Source organism: Oreochromis niloticus, linkage group LG3 (assembly GCF_001858045.2).
Source record: "Oreochromis niloticus isolate F11D_XX linkage group LG3, O_niloticus_UMD_NMBU, whole genome shotgun sequence".
Taxonomy (NCBI): Eukaryota; Metazoa; Chordata; class Actinopteri; order Cichliformes; family Cichlidae; genus Oreochromis; species Oreochromis niloticus.
In genome coordinates this window covers 27,973,834-27,980,156 of record NC_031967.2, presented here as the reverse complement: position 1 = coordinate 27,980,156, position 6,323 = coordinate 27,973,834, and positions in this window count along the sequence as shown.

Genomic DNA, 6,323 nt, shown 5'->3' with positions numbered 1-6,323 from the left:
AGCAATTTTTGGAACAGTGTGAAGGTGAAAATGAACGAGTTTCAAGGCTGAGGCCAGACTTTAGTGAGGCTGAATGGCAAGCAGTTGGGCAGATATGGGTGAAAGGCTTACTAGACCATGGTGTCTTTCCAGTGAGGCTTTCAAATGCTTTCATTTTAGCCTGTATCCATGGAATGGACTCAGTTGATGTAGACATTGTTTCTCAACTATCTCCCTCCTGTTGAGAGATCAGCTGTTGAGAAGGCTCTCCAAGGCACAATGGATGAAAACGATGAAGAGGCCCTGCTTGACCTTTTTACAAGGATGGGTTCCCACTTCCTACCACCTAAGAACAACATGCAGCCTGCCATTGAAACAATGGCTCATAAGGCCATTCTCCAAGAGCCAAAGTATATAATGGATTGCTTCTCCACACCCATGGCATGTCTGCAGCTGAAACTGTCAGACAAGGAAAGTGTGTTGTCTCTGTATGAGACAAAGAAGGCCACAGGCAAAAGACTAGTGCAGCTATTTGAAACAACAAAATTGATGCTGTCTCATGGAGAACAGACAACCTGTAACCATCTTCAGCGTTTTGTCAAAAAAAAGCTGAAAAATCCTGCGCTTCTGCACAGGACCTTCTGTGATATGTGTTGACAAAATTCTGGTGTGCTTTAATGCTGAAACTGGGCTCAACAGAAGGCCTGTTGCTCACACCTGTGGAGCTACCCTTGAAGTGCCATGCACTTACAGTTCTTATCCCGAATTTCGCACCGAGTTCGACAAAGTCCTTTCCAGCAATTACTTTGAAATGGACATCATTTGAACTTGATGAGTGTACTAATGATTACAGTTGTAATTGTTATATGTATGATTATCCTTGGGTTCATAAATTCTGTCTTTTTTCATTTGTCATTGAAGCATTTGATACATTCAGCCGAATAGTAAGCAGTCACCAATTGAATTTTCTGATGGTTTAGTTGTATGTTACCTCAGATTTCACAAGGACTCTTTATTGTTTAAAATACTTTAAAAATGACTGCATGTTTCACTTCTGTTGAAAACAAGGTTTGGGTTTAGCGTTAAAGGGACAGATCACATCAAAATCTGCTGTACACATTGTCATTGTTTTGTTTTTACTCCTGCCATCAGCCAGAATAAAGGCTCGTTTTTGTTTAAAGTTCAGTGTCCTCTCTCTCTCATTGTCTGCTTTTGGGTACGTTCTCTCAACACACCGGCGTCACCCGCCGTGACACACATTGGCCTGCTGTTTATCCATCTAGAATGTTTTGTTGTGAGTTGCCTAGTTTTGGGAGATATTAGCTGTAGAGATCTCTTCCTTGTCGAAAAACTACATGAAGCTACATAAAGTCTACATAAAGACATTGCTACTAAGCATTAAGTTCCATGTGAAACAAGACAAAGGTAGCCTTGTACAGTCAATATCACTAAAATTGGGCAGCTCACACTAAAACAATGTGGATTAATGAATACTACAGCTAGCGAATAGAAAAATGTGTAAATTTGATTTTACAGTGAAAGGTCCATTAAAATTAGTAAAGAATGTCACTTTATGGTTGAGAAAAAAGTTATTGAAAGTTAATGATAAGATTCTGTTTACACATTCTTAAAGCTGATGTGGCCTGTGTTAAATGTGGCTTAAAACATCATCTTGTAACAATAAGTCCTATTCCCGTCGATTAGCTTCCAAAATGTTTACTAGTTGTTTTGTTAAAAAGCATATTGCCATCATTATCTTTTTTGAAAGGACTTTGCCATAATGTGACATACAGATGATTGATTGATTGATCGATTGATCATACTTTATTCATCCCGAGGGAAATTGGGTTAAGGCTGCCAGCCGTGCCAGCGCCGTCTTACCCTTCCGACCATACATACATTACACAAACATCACATGGGGAAGACAGGTCAGAGGGGTATAACATGGAAAAAGCACAACATGAGGAAAGATAAGGAGAAAAAAATAACTCCCCCCAGACTGAGCTCCAACAGCGAGATCAGTTTGAGAACAGAAAAAAACACCTCTGCACATAGCACATGAAAAAAACTCTTAATACACCAAAGAAACACATGACAAGCAACAGGGGTGGGTAAAGGGTGAGAGACAGCCAATGTAGACAGTACATCTGGGCCTGCAGCCTATGCGCTGGTCTCCATGATCCACCGTCAGCATCGGAAGGGAATAAGCGTCGAAGGCGTTTGGAGGGGGAGGGGGGATGAGTGTACATCTACATGTGTATATATGTCTGTGTGCATGTGTGTGTGTGTCCAGAGTTCAGCTGAGACAGTGTCCTTCGCCCTGCCAGGCTAAGTAAACAGTCTTCCAGCCAACCCAGGTGGCCTTGCATAGAATGGGAAGAACAGTCTCAACACAGTTGTTATCAGGGTATTTTGTTCAGCTCCAGCCTTGAGACCACAGCAGGTGCCGAAGGGGTATCCGCATGAAGTGATGGTGGTTTTAACTTTACTGCGAACAACTCATATGAATTTCAATGCTGTTCTAACAGTCCAACACTGGTCACTCAATCTCCTGTTGGAGAGCCGTGAGCTTCTCCATGATGTTATCAGACTGACTTACGCTCCGTGATGTTGTCATTCTTGTGCTCAAAGAGCAGATTCTGAGAACACACGACCACAGTGCACTTCCCAAGATGTGATCCAATTTGCGCTCAGAGGTCTTGTTCTGAGTATTCACGGCAGCCGTAAGCTTCTCCAAGATCTTATCCGTGCTGCACTCAATGAGCCCATTTTGAGAAACTCACGCCTCGTCCCATCGTTTCAATGATCCACAATTCTTTATACTGTCTTATATAATTACAAATTACCAAGCAACGATTATCAGATTTAACAGTTTCTTGAGTAATCGAGATTGTAGGCCAGGATTTCAAATTGGATTAAATAGTATATATGGTTAATTATAAAATAATTGCTACATTTTGACAGATTATGCACTTCTGTCTGCCCTTCTCTGAAATTAAAGTGCTTGGGAACACAGGCAGTCCATACACAGATGTTGTCACTATGCTTTTGTCATTTGCAATTTTTTAGTTGTCTGTACTACATAGTCAAAAAAAAAAAAAATTAAGAAATTGATTAGATTTCACAGTTTATTTGTCCTGTACTTCAAAAACACATATCAACCTTTACAGAAGTGGCGAGTTTTGCAAAAATAGCATTCGAATGAAATTGCACCCACCTGTCCTGTTGATGAACAGCAAAGAATTTATTATTCAACTGATAAAATAAGCTTCAGATAAATTCAGTGACCAAAAAAGAATGTTTATATCTATTTGAAATTCTAAGAGTTCAAAAGGTCACTATTTAGTTCTTTATTTTTTCAGTTTTGTTTAACCAACATTAAAAAAGGAAAGCTCGTCTGGAATCAGAATAAATATAAAAAAAAATAGCAAAAATGACATGAAATAATTATATTTTTAGACTGAGAAACTTGAGTTTAGAAAAATGCCAAGGTGCCCCCCCCTCAGATTATGATGCCCCTTAGTACCATTTTGTGTAGCCTGCCAGTGTGACAGTTGGCGTTATAATATATATAAAGCAACAAAGCATAATAGATTATCTCTTTGATTTTAAACTGTATTCTAGCCAACATCAACACCCAAATATTTCCATCATTAACAAATACAGATGGTGTAAATAAATGCCAACTCACAGTTTAAAAATTATTACAAAATACTCAACATAAACCACCATTATCTGAGTAAACACTGTACATTAAAACTCCTAACACATTAAATTAAGACTTGTGTCTTATGTTTTGATCCATGTATCAAGCCAAATAGAAAGTTAAAGTAATTCGAAGTAATACACATAGACATAGAACTTGATCACATTTGACAGAACATTACAGTGTTTTTGTGCTAAAGAACACTCAGAATATCATTAACAGGCAGAGACTCCCCTTTATACTTTAGTTCACTGACCCTCCTGGAACACAACAATAAATATTTCGATTTAAGATATTCTCATAAATGACTGTGTACTAGAAAGCTTACAGTTTACAGTCTGTTTAATATCCAGAAGTTAGCTTTGTCACATATAGCACAGGTCAATTTTGAGAAACGTTCTCTGCTGCAGTGCATGTAATTTACACTAATGCCATGATGTTCTCTCTTAGATGCATGTACAAGTTCACAGCCTGATATGGGTCTGTTGGTGGAGTCAGATGGGACTCAGTCATGAGGATATTGCACAGTTCATATACATCGGGATCACATGGTTTGGTCAGTCGAAAAACACACTCAGTTTTACACATTTCAACATGTTCTTCTTCAGTGGGGCAAAGGAAGTCTCTTGTCCCATAGAGCTCAGGTAATGTATACATTACATTAGGTCGACCACTGGGGATATTGATGTTTGTCGATGGCCTGTGTGTATTCCAAACCTGTGCAGTGTCATCCAGCTCATCCTGTTAAAAAGAATACAGAAATTTAAGAAATGCCATATCTCTCTCTCTCTCTCTCTCTCTCTCTCCCTGTATATATATATATATATATATATATATATATATATATATATAGGGAGAGAGAGAGAGAGAGAGAGAGAGAGATACACACACACACGCATGTACGTATATACACGTGTATACATTTACGCAGATCAGAATGAGACAACTCAGTCACTGAGAGGAAGATTTCTTATATTCACGCAATTTATTATTTTTAAACAATCATGTGAATTTTTGTAATTATGTTCTTTACCTATTGTCATCTGTACAAGTGTTTCACACACTAACTCCTGTTACTGTTATGCTGTGATATTTTACATTAGTCCTTACTACCGGCTTGGCTCATCTACTCCCCTCATAATAATCAATTTGTTTTATGTCACTGATCATTGTATTTTGTATTTGAAAGTTATTTGGATATTCCAATCAAAATAACTCAAAATAATTCCAAATTGTAAAGAGTTAATATTATCACTAAGAATTTTTTCATATGCTATGTCAGCATCTTCAACATAGATGTTACTGCAGTCTTGGTTGTTGAGCTCTTCCTTAAGGCGGCCAATTGCTTAAGCCTAAATTATAGTATTAATACAATTTTCATTTCATTTACTCCCTGCTCCTCTCAACCTCTTCTCCCTGTCTTGTCTCTTTCTTCCTGCAAGTCTCTCCATTCCCTAAACCTGGCACAAATCTCATCTCTCACAATACTTCGTGTACTACCTCTCTATCACTTCCTCAGTTTCCTATATCTCTCACTCACACACGCATGCATCCATACACGCAACAAAACATAATTTATTTACTCACCTGAATAAGTCCCATGCAACAAAACTGAAGGAGGTTTTTGTCCAGAAACCCACCATCAAAGTAGCCGTTGTCTCTGATGTCTGCAAATAAGGATAACCAGAACTCCAGACACTGGCTGCGTAGAAAACGCCACCAGTATTCAATCCTTTGATTGGTGGTACTTGCTCCCTCCAAGTAACTCTCAAGGGTGTTGTTAGGAGCCACGGGCACAAGGAAACGCTGAAAGCCTCTAACATGGCCATTTTCAGTTCCAAGATCGCCCCTCTAGGGCAGCCCTTTAAACGCTGCACCACTTCTATGTAATACCCCCCGATCACTTTCGGATTACAATTTGTTGTGTAGGCTATGCATTAAGCCAGATTATTTTTCTCGAGAAACCATCAATACTACCATTGATACAGATGCCATATGGCTTCAGTTTGTCGTAGGAGTCCATGTGCCAGATGAAGTTCGGCCCTTTTGAAAAATATTTCCTTCGCCTGAAACATCTTGCTTGCCTCAGTGCGACGCCTCGGGGATCCAGCTCCTTCAACACCAAGTGCACATCCTCTTTCCTCACGCGTAGTCCATGTTCCCTGCATTTAGCGTACATCCATCGGTATCCGTGAAGCTGCCCAGAGTACTGCAATTGGTTGTCAATAAATTCAACCAAGACGGCCAGGTCAGAGTACGCTTTGTGACGAGTGTGTCCCCTTGCACTAAGAACTCTCTTCAGATGTCTCTCGCTTATATGAAAACTGTGTCTACTGCCAAGCACAGTTTTAATGTCTTTATAGTTTAGTCCAAGCTCAAAGTAAAAATCTATGAATCGCTCAAATGGGTGTGTGTCCTCCATTGCTGTGGTTGTTTCTAAGGTTTCAGTGCTGATTTGGAGGTGTATGGACTTTTGCGAGATCTCGCAAAACTTTTTGAGATCCTGAGCTACCTTTGCGAGATCCCGAGTTACCTTTGCGAGATCCTGAGTTACTTTTGCGAGATCTCGCAAAAGTTTGTCTTAATTTTTTTTTTCTACCATGTCCCTTGTGGGGCTCCGTAATAAGGCGACCGTTTC